This window comes from Silene latifolia, chromosome X (genome assembly GCF_048544455.1).
Source record: "Silene latifolia isolate original U9 population chromosome X, ASM4854445v1, whole genome shotgun sequence".
Taxonomy (NCBI): Eukaryota; Viridiplantae; Streptophyta; class Magnoliopsida; order Caryophyllales; family Caryophyllaceae; genus Silene; species Silene latifolia.
The window spans coordinates 25,995,117-26,010,005 of NC_133537.1; the positions used below are offsets into that span (position 1 = coordinate 25,995,117).

The window sequence follows — 14,889 nt, forward strand, 5'->3', positions numbered from 1 at the left end:
CAAGTGATAAGAAAGATGCGTTCAACTATTTACAGAATTATTAGTTGATTTTAAAAGCTATGTCGATGCACCCTAATGTGTCTAATTAGGTTATTAGATTAATTTAATGTCATCTAAATACGTCATAGGTTAACAATCAGAGGTTAAACTAACATACAACGGGTCCTAGGGTATGTCGATTTGGCCGAAACAATAAGGGGGTCGAAAGCGAAGAACGAAGTTAGACAATCGTTTTATTTATGCCTTACCTTGAACACGAGGATATGTAAATGAGACGGGGGTGTACGACCGTTAAGTAGCGGTTTCTTTTCCCATCTCAAGTCAACGCGGGTGTTCATGGTGGTACTTTAACTCATACTCGAACTAACTAGTTTCATAGTTAATTTAAAACAATCGATAAACAAACGAAAAAACAAACAAAAAAAGACAATAAAAAACGAGCATAAAACAAACGAAATAAAAGGGAGAAGAGGAGGATTTGATGCACCCTCAACCTACATGTATCGTTGACACCGTCTTGGGTCGTAATCGATGGTAGATTTTATCTCGAGAGGCCGTCGTCGACGAAGGATAAAGCAAACACGCGTTTTGGAAACTTTCTGGACAGCGATTTTCAAACAGTGATATCTCCCTCGTTTCACGACGAAAATTCGATTTAAAAGATGTTTTGGAAACTAGAAAGAGAGGAGAACAAGGATCTTAAAGCAACCCCTGCTCGTTTTGGGTTATTGGGCACGAAAAACGAGCACAAACAGAACTGGACAGACAAGAAGAAACCGCGAAAACAGAGTGTTATTTCACTCTGTTTTTCGAGGGATTTCGTGTACTCTCAAGGGCAATTTGGCTCGTAATTCTTTGTCTAATGTGTAGATGGATGTTATGTGGTTAATTAGGAGCAAGAAACTCGAGTTTTTATGAAGGTTTGATGGAGGAACGAAAGGGTTTTCGAAGAGGACACACAAACAGTTCCAGTTTGTGTGTCGGTTTTGTTTAGGGTTTTTGGAGGATGTTTAGGGTTTGTTTCTGAGGTTTAAAGCTTGTGGGTGATGGTTGGATGTATGGAGAACTTAGAGGAATGAATGTATGGTGAAGGGGTCGTATTTATAAGGAGTTAAAATAGGTTAAAAGGGAGGAAGGAGCAATCGGGCTCGCTCACGGATGGCTGCTGTCCAGCCGTTTTTGTGAGGGTTTGAGGGGGGTTTTCTTGGTGATTAAGCTAGGATAATATGAGTAGGATACTAGGGTATGGGTTAGGGTTAATGGGTACGGGTCTTGGTAGTGTTTGGAGCGGGTTTGGGCTCGGGAATTGGCTCGCAAAACAGGGGGGGGCTCGGTTTATGCGGGCTGCTTGTGAGGGGTTTGGGACGAGGATTTGGGCTGTGGTATGGGGGGTTCGAACAAGGGTGGATGGGTATTGGTCTAGGTGGGTTAGTGTACTCGATATTCGTGCCAATTCGCAAAGGAAACGGGCTCAAAAACCGAGCTAAAAACGAGCTCAAAAACACATGCTTAAAAAACGAGTTTTCTTCGCTTTTAAAATCGATTTTTCAAATCAATTAACAAATTAAAATAAATGACTTTTCAAATCAAAAATACTCATAAAAATGATTTTTCAAATCAAATATTTATTTTATTTTCAATAAAATAAACTTGGGAAAATAAAATTCAAAATAAAATAAATTAAATTGAAATCACCTTAAAAGGCTTTAATTTAAATATCATTTAAATTAATAAAATGAACTCACTAAAAAAAACATTAATTTAAATATCATTTAAATTAATAAAATACTTCATCGACGACACCCATTCTACATCGTAAAACGAGCTCCAAATAATGACAATGACAACTAAAGAATACATGTGTCCTATCATCATCGGGTGTTTGTCGGGTTCTCTATAAATTCCAATATCGACGGATACGGGTATCTACAGAGCCCCCACTTTGACTGAGGCTTGGACAAGGCGAAAGTCAAAGTATACCCCAGGTCCCTTTCGACCTGAGGATTCTTCGGGTCGTTTATAGTCCATTAGACTTGCGTACATAAGCTCGCTTGACCATAAGAAGAGATCATACCTGAAACTTCGTTGGGGATTGATTCTTGCTTCTGTTGCGTCGAAATATCATCGTCATTGGTCGTCGACCCATAAATTGCATAAATGGTGGGTTGAGCCTTATCTTTAGGCGCCTACGTATCCGTTTCTGACGGAATCAAACCCGCGTCGTAGTTCGGCCACTGCTGACACATGCCCAAAGTTTATCATCTGCTGGCCTTTGTCCAAATGGGACGGGACTTTCCAAGGAGGTTGCCGCCGCTTTCATCATTTGCTTTCAGCCACGGAATTCTTCCATTTCATACTCTTGTATTGAATTGAATTCTTGGTGGATATCATCCTCTACATCTTGATAATGGTCTCTGAAGCCAACGGCTTCAGAGCCCCCAGTTTGCAATGGCTCTAAAGTCGAAGACTTTAGAGCCCCCAGTTGAAGCATATCCTGCTATATTTGAAACACAAAAACGTACTAGCAATAATCATCACATGAGCACATTTGGATCATCGATCTTGAAATTGGATCATTTTGAAATCTTTGGGTCATCGAATTCGAAAGTTGAATTTGATAATTTTGAATAATTGGGCCATCGACCCGAAAATTGAATTTGAAAATTTTGAATGATTGGGTCATCGACCCGAAAATTGAATTTGAAAGACTGGGTCATCGACCCAAATTTTGAATTTGAAATGAATCACTTGGATGCTGGGTCGTCGACCCAAAAAGTTTTTGAAATTTTGAAAGGTTTTGAAATTTTGAAATTTTGAAATTGAACCTTGATGGGTGAGCATGAAATGCGACTCAGACATTCTATACGACCGGTAAACAACGTGGGCGTAGCCCGCTACCGCAAAACAAAAAAAGAAAATAAAACCGTAAGTGTGCACGGGCTTTAATTCAAATATGGACTTGTCGAGGGTAGAAAATGTAAATCGGCCGTTCCGGCGCTCCCCAAAACGCGATAGATGTGCGAAAACCCGATGCATCGTGCCAAAAGATGGTGTGGATGGGGCGGGCCTAAGAGGCGCGCGACCCAAGGCCCACACAGCTCAAAAAAACGGCACCCTAGGGGTGTCCTCCTAGGTGTTTCCTTCCCTTATACTTTCTATATATAAGGAAGAGTCAGATTGCCAAATTTATTCTCGCTTTCTTCCAAACTGGTGCAAATAACATAAATCATTATGAATAATCTAGCGAGTGCTATGCGAGCATGGGAGACAGACTTCATCGGGCGCAGAGAGACAAGAATTAAAGACCGCTCGGTGGCGCAATTACTTCCTTACGCGATCCCCCTTCAACTGCGTTGTTGGAACACCGCCTTAGCTATTGGGATCCTCTCGAACCATGTCTTTGCTTTTCCTAAGGGGGAGATCTCGCCTCTACCCGAAGAGTTTTCCGCCCTGGGAGGATGGGATGCTGAGGCCATACCGGCTATACCTAAATTTCATTCAGGGTGGCGTGGAACATATCTAGACTGCCTTGGCCTTTCCAGGACGGAGTCTGAGGGGATAGTTACTGGTGACGAAGTCAACCTTTTTGCTATTCATCGGAGATTCTGTATCTTGCGAAACAGTACTTTACTGCCAGCGTATTGCCGCAGGGCCTTTGGATTGATCATGCTTCACCTCTATGTCTTCGAAGGTAGGATGAACAAGACAACTTGTGTAGGACAAGCGAAGCTTTTGTCCATTGTGTCTCAGATGGAGACGGGACATAACCCTTCCTGGATTATTCTTCCTTGAAACTCTCGGGGTTTAGATGCTAAGAAAATGAACCCTGGTACTGATTGGTCGGGATGCTCCCGTCTATTGCAGGTAACAAAATCTATTCTCCTGATTTCGCATCCTTGATTAATTTTCCTTTATCACAAATCTTGTCACGTTTTTGTTGCATTCTGCCACGATTTTGTCACGATTTTGCTGCATTCTGCCACGACTTTGCTGTATTCTGCCACGATTTTGCTGTATTCTGCCACGATTATGCCACAATTCCGTTTTTTTCCTTCTTTTTCTTTTTTTTTTTTTTTTTTTTTTTTTTTTCTTCTTTTCTTTTTTTTTCTTCGTCTTTTTCTTCTTCTTTTTTTCGTCTTTTCATGTTTTCTTTTTTTCTTTTTTTTTTCAGGTGTGGCTTTGCGAGAGATTTTGGCTCTTTGCCCCGCCGCGTGAGCCCAGCTCGTATCTCGCTCGTATGCTGACTATGCGTGCCAAGCGGTATGAAGACGAGCATCAAAATGACCTTACATATTGGCGAAACAAGCGACAGAGGAGGGGAATGTCGCCCTCTTTCTTTGGTTCATGCCTTGGCTTCGCCTCAAATCCTTTACTATCCTTAGGAAGATGACAAGACCAGGACGTTTGCCATCGGGGTTAGAGAGGTCTATTCACATTTACCCTGACCGCGTCCTGCGTCAGATGGGCCGCAGACAAACAATTCCCAAGTGTGAGGCTGTTCTGGGACGAGCAAGGGAGCTGAATTCCTCTATATGTGATGATTGGCTCCAGAGGTGGCACCAAAGGCGTCTTTGGTACGTATCTGCGCGCCCTCAGACTACCTGGGTATCCCCGTCTTATACTAAATGGCTTAAAGAGAAGACCGAATCAGGTAAGGATTTGTGTCGGAAGGATGAGCTTGTCGACATCAAATATTATGACAAAAGCAGAAGCAGTCGCGACTTCTTTGTTAACGATCTTTCGTCTGCATCTGGACCTGAAGCTACGACTGAGAAGACTCCTAAGACTGACTCACAAAGCGATGGTGTGTGGAAACGGTTGGGTTCAAAGGCACACTCGGGCTCAGCCTTAGAAGGGAGGCTTGGTCCTCGCTTGAGTGTAAAAGATAGGCTGGGCCCTCGGGAGGAAATGATGATCCCTCCTAAGAAGCGCGCTAGACAGAACACAACTACCCCTCCCCCACAGGAGCCTCGGTCACGTGACCCAAAAGGCAAAGGGAAAAAGAAGATGTAGGAGCCTTCGACTCCAAATATATTATTTGATACTACTACTTATTATTTGTTGCTAGTTGTTTTCTTTTTTTCTTTTGAAGGATGTAATGGGCATCGCCCGATCTTTAATAAGACTTACTATCTATTAAAAATTCCAGTTTCTGCATAAAATTTCAATTTTATTCAAAGAAGGGTCGGTTGTACTCTTTTAAAGAGCGCCTACGTATCTCGTTATCAACGTAATCAAACCGAGCTCGTAGTTCCACAAAACAAACGCGCTACAATCATCGATTTATAACGCACAAAAAACAGCGAGGCAAAAGTGCCGCGGCCTAGACTCGCTCACGAGCACTGCAATTCAAAATTTTTATTTTGTGACATTGAGAGTGAGTTCTAAGGATAGTATTTCTTCAGTTGATCCAAATTCGTCGGATTCGCAAAGTCATTTCCATCTAGATCTGTCAGTCTGACCGCGCCTCCCGATAATATCTTCTTTACCAGGTGTAAGGACCGCCCGATTCGGCTTGAATTTTCCCCTCGGGTCAATTGGTAGTAAAGCGCGGACGGACTTTAGGACTAAGTCCCCATCCTTTATTCCTCGAGGTTTCACCTTTTTGTTAAATGCCCTTTGTATCCTTTTTTGATAGAGTTGAACATGATGCAGTGCATTTAACCGTCGCTCGTCGAGCATGACCAAGGAATCATACGGCTTGCGGCCAATCGGCCAGTGGACCGACTTTCTAAAGTAATCCTTAAAGAAGGTACCTCTAATTCGATAGGTGAACCGCTTCCATCCCATATGTCAAATAGAACGGAGTTACTCCAGTGGCTGTGCGAATAGACGTCATGTATCCCCACAAAGGCGAACGGTATCTTCTCCGCCATTCGCGATAATTGTCGATCATTTTCCGAGAATCACAAAGTGATTGTCTTGTTAGCGGCTTTCACCGCACCATTTGTTTGAGGTCGATACGGTGACGACTTGTGGTGTTTGATTTTATACTTTTCAAGTATTACGCTAGCGGTTTCAGCCTGGAAGTGAGTGCCATGATCGCTAATGAGCTCATGCGGCACCCCATATCTGCAAATGATTTCATTCTGAATGAACTTTGCTACCGCTTTCGCTTGTAGGACTTTGTATGATTTCACTTCTACCCACTTCGTGAAGTAATCGATGGCGACCAAAGATGAAACAATGCCCAATTGTTCCAGATGGGTTGACCTTTCCGATAATGTCGATTCCCCATGTTGAGAAAGGCCATGGTGATGTCAAAGTATATAATGATGATGGCGGCACATGTCGTACGTTTGCGAAGATTTGGCAATTATGGCGATGTTTGACATATTGGCGACAATCTGTCTCCATCGTGGTCCAATAATACCCTAATCTCATGATTTTACGAACCAAAGATGGGCATTCATGTGTGGGTTATACTCTCCGTCATGGACTTCTTCCATGACTCTTTTCGCAATTGGTGAGTCTATGCATCACAAAAGGATATTTTGCGCAGTCTTCTTGTACAATTGTCCGTCATTGGTTCTAACGAACTGAGCGGCTAGCATTCGAATAGCGCGCTTTCCGCGGTTATCCATGTCGGGTGGGTACTCTCCTGATTCTTTAAATTTCAGAATAGCATGATACCAAGGTTCGGCCTCGGTTTCTTCTGTGTCTCCGATTACATTAACATAAGCAGGTGACGATCTTCGTTCGACACATATCGGCATAGTATCCATATGATCGGTATGTTGATCGAGCGCCTAGCTTTGATAGTGCATCACAGAACTGGTTTTCGTCTCGGGGAGGTGCACGTACTTGACCTCGGTGAACAACTTTTCTAGTTCTTCGATTTTTGCTTGGTACGGAGCCAAACTATCACTTCGGGTTTTCCACGTCCCGGCCACTTGATTGATCACTAATGACGAGTCCCCATGTACTACAAGCTTTTTGATGCCTAACTCGAGAGCACTGTGCAAACCGAGTAGGCATGCTTCATATTCGGCCGCGTTATTAGTGACGTTAAAGTCCAATTTGATCGAGATAGGAACATGTTCACCTTCCGGTGAAATGAGTAGAACTCCTATCCCGTATCCCCTATAGTTCGATGCTCCATCGAAATAGAGGTCCCACGTATCATTGTCTATGTGAACGATATCTTCGTCGGGAAACGACCACGTATCCACAACCTCAGTTTCTTCTATCGGGTTGTCCGCCGGAAGTCTGCGAATCGCCCTTCCCTTTATCACTTTTAGCGGTACATATTTCAGGTCGAACTCGGAAAGCATTAAATTCCATCTTGACACTGCTCGTGAATCGGTTTTTCAAACAAGTATTTGATTGGGTCCATCTTCGAGTGGATGCAGACACTATGACTGAGCATGTAGTGCCGTAACTTCTTTATCGCCCATACTAAAGCCAAACATGTCTTTTCGAGCTGAGTATACTTGATTTCATACTCCAAGAACTTTTTACTAATGTAGTAAATCGCTCTTTCCTCTTTATCGACTGTCTGTGCCAGCATTGCCCCCATTGCAGTATCCGTGACTGTAAGATACAATAAAAGTGGTAACCCAGCCGTTGGTGGGCTAAGCACGGGAGGGGAAGATAGTATTTCTTTGATCTTATCGAACGCCGCTTGACAGTGATCATCCCATACGACGTGTTCCCCGACCTTCAATTTCTTGAAAATTGGCTCGCATATCATTGTTAGCCTTGCCACGAACCGACTTATATATTGGATTCTTCCCAGGAAACCTCGAATTTCCTTCTCGGTTTTCGGGTGAGGCATTTCCATTATGGCCTTTATTTTTGATGGGTCCACCTCGATGCCACGGTGGTGACGATGTGGCCCAACAATTTGCTTGGATGTGACTCGAATGCGCATTTTTGTGGATTCAACCTCATGTTATACTTGCGCAATCGTTCAAAGAATTTGCGTAGCGTACCAAGGTGGCCATCACGCTCCTTTGACTTGACAATCATGTCGTCGACATAAACCTCGACCTCCTTGTGCATCAAATCATGTAACAATGTTGTCGCGGTCCCTCGGTATGTGGCCCCGCGTTTATCAACCCAAAAGGCATTACCGTGCAGCAAGAGGTTCCCCATTGCGTTCGAACGCAGTCTTATGCATATCTTCTTTCGCCATCTTGATCCGATTATAACCGGCGTATCCATCCATAAAGGATAGTAACGCGTGTTTTGCCGTGTTGTCAACCAGGATGTCGATGTGAGGTAATGGGAAATCGTCCTTCGGACTTGCCTTGTTTAAATCCCTAAGTCCATACAAACCCGAACTTTACCATCTTTCTTAGGCATCGAACGACGTTAGCCACCCGGTCGAGTATTCGACACCTTGATGAACCCACTTTGAGTTGCTTGTCGATTTCTTCCTTGACTTTCAAAGACCAATCTGTATGCATTTTGCGTAGTTTCTGCTTGACCGGCTTATATCCCGGCTTGATTCGGATCCCGTGCTCGCAATTTCCCTATCAATGCCTGGCATGTCTTTGTAGGACCATGCGAAAACATCTTTGAACTCATGCAACAAATCAATGAACCCCTGTCTTTCGGTGGGACTTAAAGTAGTTCCTATTTTAAGCTCCTGTGGTTCTAAGGTTGTACCTACATTGATAGTTTCGGTATCTTCGATGATCGAAGTTTTCTGTTCGTACTCTTCCAACCCTTTTATCAACTGTAGAGGTGGTTCCATTTCTTCTTCTTCTTCTTCTTCGACCAACTGTTCATCCTCGACCTCAGTCTCAATGTCATTATTAAAACAATCATTTTCAAAAATTGAATTGCAATGTAAGTAAGACGAGTCGTAAGCAAACTGGTTCATATTATTATTGATTTGAAATTGCGCGAAATGCGCTAACATTTGAGCCAACTGGTCAGAGCTTAGTGGCGAGATAGGGGTATTCGGGAGTGCCCCGGAATACCACCATTAGGAAAAGGTGCATAGGAAGGGAAAGCTAGGGGAGGGGTATTTTCAACACCTGACTCCTTAGACTCAATCTTAGGACCTAACTCAGACTCAGACTCAGACTCCGACTCAGACTCAGAATCGGTAACATCATCTGGTTTGAACATCTCTCCTTCTCCCGTTGTCAACTTGAAAAGAAGTCCTTTGTTATCAGTCCACTTGATTGTTTTCCGCCATCCCGTGTTGGTCCTAAGAGGATCCACATCGGTGATGAGGGTAGATGGGTCAAACCGCTCGCTTCTCAGGATCATGCTTACCAAATCTTCGTTTGGTATTGGTGATTTCTTCTCTTCACCGAAAAGGAGACCCATAGCTTTCTCGTCATTTATTGGATCCGGTTTGGTTTCTACTGGCATCACGGTCAGAATGTCTTCAGGGATGTAGTAGCAATCTTGGAATACTTCGATTCCTGGGACCATAAGGTTCTTCTTTGGGTCAAAGATAGGTTCGGGGAAGTCCATGCAAGGGAGTTCTTCCCACTTTCACGAAGTGACCGTTTAGAGTTAGGTGATACGGTCCCATTTTAATATCTCGATCTTCGATCGTTCTTCCCCTCTTTTCCCGTAGATCTTTCTCAGTGGGCTCATATCCAAGCCCGAAGGTTACTCCTTTGGCTACGGGTGGTTTCAACTTGAAAGCCTCCTCCTTTCTAGGATATAAAGAGAAACCGAAGTACTTCCGATTCCGAGAATCACCTCGCAGACATGACTTCCCGTATATAGATCCATATTTTCGGAGTTCAGCTCGATCATGTTGACAATCTCGAAACCACATGCGTCATTGGTAGCTTCGACCCTTACTTCGGAAGTAATGTCTCCTCCTGCTACAGTAATTGGCGTGGCGTCAATGGTGACGGTTTTGCCATTGAGTGGGACCTTGATTTTTCGATGCAACGTTGATGTTACGGCCCTTGTAGCGTGGATCCAAGGTCTCCCCAACAATAAGTTGAAGGATGAGCAAATGTCAATTACTTGGCAATTTATTTTCTTTTCCACTTGCCCAGTCTGTACTACTAGATCGACAAGTCCACTCACTCGACGCACAGTGCCATCGAATGCCCGACCGTCTGTCGGCGTAGTGGGGATGAAGTCATTCTTCTCCAAGCCCAGAATATGCGCCGTTTTCAGAGGGAGTACGTTGACGGCCGATCCGTCGTCAACCAAAGTCATAGGGATATGCTTGTTGAGACACACGGTAGCAATATAGAGGGCCAGGTTATGTCGAGGCCCGAACGGTGGCAGATCTTCGTCGAAGAATGTCACAGCGTTGGTAATCTGAGGCCGATTCTGGGCGATGTGAGTGACCATGTCCACAGGAGTAGTATTCGACGACACGGTCATGTTCATTAAAGCCTGTAACAAAGCTTGACGATGTTCGAAAGAGCTCAGGATAAGTTGCCAGATAGATACGTCGGCCTTAGTCTTTTGGAGTTGCTTGATGAGGGAAGCCTCGGAGGTCGACCCTTCACCAAGAACTTCGACCACTGCCGTCTCCTTTTGAGGTGCCTTACTCGGGATATCCTTAGCTTTCTCCACACGATATGGGCGCCCGGATCTAGTCAAATGGTTTGACTCTAGGGCATCTTGCCTCACCTTTAAGATTTCTTCTTGGGTGTGAGGAATTGTCGCACCTTTGACGAGGTAAACATCATCCTCGTCATCGGCCCAAACGCCATTGATTTCATTGCCGCTTCGGAGTATGTAGGGAGTACAATCGACAACAAAATCCCCTAATGTGATCTCGTTTCTCGAGTTTGGTAGGAATTCGGAGCAATCTACGAATATTCTTCCGATGAAAACCCCTTTTAGACGACATGTGTAACGCCCGTAAATTTCGGACCGTTAATATATTTCGAAAATAATTAATTAATCAAGTAAAATTTGACAATAATGTATTTAAAGTAAAAATAATTCAAAGAAATATAATTTTATTATATTTTGAAGAAAAGTATTTATTTTGATAGTTTTGAAATGTTTAAAAATAGTTTAAACCGTGTAAAATCTTTTATTTCGAAATAAGGGCGTATCGGGGGGAAAATGACAATTCGTTTGAACGTTGGGTAAACGAATTTGGAAATGGGTCATGTGAATACTCAATTTTACTGTAATCTCGTGTTTAAAGACTTTGGACTTGACGGAATTTGCGTTTGACTTACGGATTTAATTATTATTGAAACGAGTCAAAACCGACTCGTTAAAAATCCCGACTAAAAATCCCGCACGTACTTTGTCCTCCTTTCTTCTTTCACGCGTGACAGCCCCCTCCCCTTTCCTTTTATTTTTCTGAAATCTTTGGTGTTCATCCTCTAAAAACACCAAAACCCCATTTTCATACACATTCAAGCTCAAAATCGTCATAAAATCTTCGTTTCTTGTCCGTTTTTCGCATAATTTACCTTTCCGGAATCCCCTCGCCACGATCTACGACTTAGTATGTTCTAATTTCAATTTTCATTAAGTTCTTTTAAGACCAAATTTCGGTGATTTCGGTTTTGTGCTTAATTTTTGTGTTTTTATTGTTTAATTAGGTGAAAGATTGGAAGACGAGTTCGGGGACTCGTATATTGTAGAGGATAGCGGTTAGTTGTGGTTAGGGTTTCGGTTTTGAGGATTAATTGCTCATTTTCTAGCTTAAGGTAACATATTTCGAGCTACTCGACGAATTATCGTCACATGTTTTTGATTTTTGTATGTTTGGTGAATTTTTGTTTGGGTAGTAATTTTTCACATGCTAAACTTAGTTGCATGCAAGCTTAATTTGTGCCTTTTGGTAGTTTAAATTATCAAAATTGAATTGGGGACGATTAATTAATTTTCAGACGGTCTTATAATGTATAAAAATGAAAAAAAAAAGAGGAGAAATGGTCCTAAGAATGCGGCGGGCCGGCAGCAAGCCCGACAAAGCCGTGGCAGGCCCGTGGTAGGCCCACGGCTAGCCCATGGTTGGCCCGGGTTGGTCCGTGCTTGTTTCGCGGGTTTTCGTGCGATCTTGGTCTTTTTAAGGGTTAATTAATATTAGAATAGTATAAGTAACAAAAGGGTAGTAATTTGAATTGAAGCATACTAGTAACAAATATTATGTTAACGGAAAAATTGTGCTTATATTAATAGTTATCACATGTTAGGATAGTTTACAAAATGAAATTGTAATTAATAGGCTCAAAATGAATTTTATAGCTATAATTGTAATGCTTTGTTGATTGTCGAAAACCGAGCCTTAGTCCCTTTGGATCGATGCGATGTCGATTAATTGAGTGATTGGTCACCGCAATTTGACCCGCACTGTCGCAGATGGGGTTGCGGGTAAAAATTCGGTTGAATGAATTAGATAATCGGCCTTTTTCTTGTTTTAGGCCATTTATTATATCTCTATTTCACATGTGTAATTAATTGAATTTAAATAGCTTCTTATTTAGTTAGTTGAATTTTAATAGCTTCTTATTTTGTAGAAATGGCCCTAGTTTCCCCTAAAGCCTTTTATATTGTTATAATTGCTAGGATTGGAAATTTGTATTGAATACTTATTGAGGAACTGTTGGGATTGTATCTTTGTAAATAGACATTTATATAGCTTTCACATGATAGAATGTTAGAATTTATGTTGGTAAGTAGGACTTTTTGCCCTCTTAAGGTTAAGTGGGTGTCTTACTTGACTTATGTGCTGAGTTTTGGGTGGTGTGGGCTAAAATATTCAAGTCGGGACTATTTGTGACTAGGTCCTAGGTGAGTATTTCGGCCTTCATCATAGATAGGTCTTTATAGTCTCTGACGAGTATATGTTCACCGCTTGATAGCCTTTGTGTTCCTGACTAGTGGATGTTTATCCAAGTTGGGGCATGACCTCAGGTACTAATTTTGATAGTATGGGGTCAGCTTAAGTACTAGCCGACCCTTCGGTGGTGTCCTTAGGGTACTCACTTCACGTTGTTTTAAAAAAAGTTGTGAGTCTTGGGTGCGGTGGTGTGTATCCGCATGTCTAGGTCTGCGCAGATTTTAGGCTAGGGTTGTGTTGTCTCTTGGCCATGTTTTCTTAATAGTAACCGCTGAGCCAAGATACCGGTTCGATTACCTTCCCTACCTCGTGGTATAGACTTGAGTTACAAAGTGACTATTGACCGTACTAAGAACTTATGCCTGTCTTTGATATATTGCCCTTTCTTGTATGGTGATTTTATGAATCGTAATAGGTGAGATGTAAGCGGTTTTGAGTTGATAAAGTTTGGATTACTATTTGTTATCTGATTCACATGATAGTTTAGTTTGGTCAGTTTAGGGGTCATTTGTTAGAATACATGATAAGTAAATGGTTTATCAAATTGTTTACATGTTACATTACATGTTACATTAATTTTGACGATTCGTGGTCGGGAGGACTCAAGTTACTCCCACTGAATTGTGGCTTTCGTGTTTGTATAAAATGCGATTGACAGGTTGTTGATGCTTAGTTGGGGGTCACAGACGGCTAGTGAGCAAGGAACCTTGGACCTAGTTTTGGCTATTTTATTAGTAAACCTTTTACACTTTTGGTTTGTATATAATTTGAAGGGACATATGTCTCCCTTTCTATTTTTGGGTTGTATCTTTATATTTCTGCGTCTTAAGCTATGTATGTAAATTAGTTTATCAGTTGTTGCAGGGTTTCTGACACTCTTCTTGAGTTGGAATTGGTTGTGAATGGTTTAGTTAGAAAATTTTTGAAATTGCAGGTTTTTGGACTAGTTGAACCATTTACAAACATATCCTACCAGTTTTTCTGTAGAAATTACGCATTTAAGTAATTAGATAACGCTAAATATCAAGGGTGTCACAGTTGGTATCAGAGCCTATTGCTCTCGACGCACGTTTGTGCACCCCATTTAGAATCACTTGACCTTTAAAATAATAAACTTGAGAGAAGGGTAGGATGGGTAGAATTAGGATTTTGTGTGGTAGTCTGTTTGTGATTGCTAATTGTTAGGTTTGTTGATTGTTAGTTATTAGTGTTGGTGCCACTAAAGGTTGGTTATGCCAAATGTAGAATGCTTCCACTTTCTTGATATTTCTTTTCGTATTCAGTGTATCTTACCTTAATCTTCCATTTTCGTTGGTCATTCGTCTTTCAAATTCCTCTTATCTCGCCTAGGTAACTACCTTTCAATTCTTTCTCCCGTTTCATCTTAGGTTCGTCTTCTTCTTATAATAAAGTCCATGTGGACACTTTCCTTTTATACCGCAGGATAGTTCCCTTGTCCAAGAGAACCCAGTTTTGAGAGAATGTAACTTTGGAGGGCGTGAACGAGTTGAGAAATTGATTGGTTAAGGTTTGAGTGGTATAGGAGAATATAACTTGGGATCCTTTGGTTAATCTTGTTAGTTGTGCTTAATGTGAGAGTTTAGTGAGTTGAGAAAATACCTTGGGATTTATGTCTATAGAGAGCTTGTTTTGGTAACTAGAAAGGGTAATGGTATGGATGACACCAATTGTTAGGCTAAGGAACCTAATTTCAATTTATGGTTTTAGAAACTCTGAGGTGATAAAGTGTTGTTACAATTATGACCTTGTACCTTGAGAATTTGATGGTAAGTAAGTTTAGGATATCAAATTTGAAAGAATACTCCTTGGGGATGTTGATGACCAGAATGGTTTGGTGATGTGATTTGGCATTCTAGTTGACTCTTGAGAGTTCTTGAGTTTAGAGAGACTTAGTGTTGAGAAGAATTTGTTAATCCTATAGTTTTATAGACCTTGAGGTCGCATTGAGTGCTTGAGATGATGAGACAATGTTGGAGCTGGGTGTAGTTCTGCTTTTGAGAATCCTTAATAAGTAAAAGGATAGAGAAACTTGAGATCCTATTGATTTTTCATAATTTGAGGTTGGTATGTTACTACCTTGTTTTGAAATGAGAACCTTGTGGAATTTTTGAGGAACCTTCTCT

At 41.8% G+C, this 14,889-nt stretch overlaps 1 long non-coding RNA gene across 1 annotated transcript; it reads left to right on the forward strand.

Moving 5' to 3' along the window:
- Positions 1–11,168: 11,168 nt before the first annotated feature.
- On the forward strand, positions 11,169–14,387 carry LOC141621306 (uncharacterized). The gene is made up of 3 exons (XR_012532209.1): positions 11,169–11,404; positions 11,502–11,609; positions 13,404–14,387. It is a non-coding gene; the product is annotated as an uncharacterized LOC141621306 (long non-coding RNA).
- Positions 14,388–14,889: the final 502 nt, after the last annotated feature.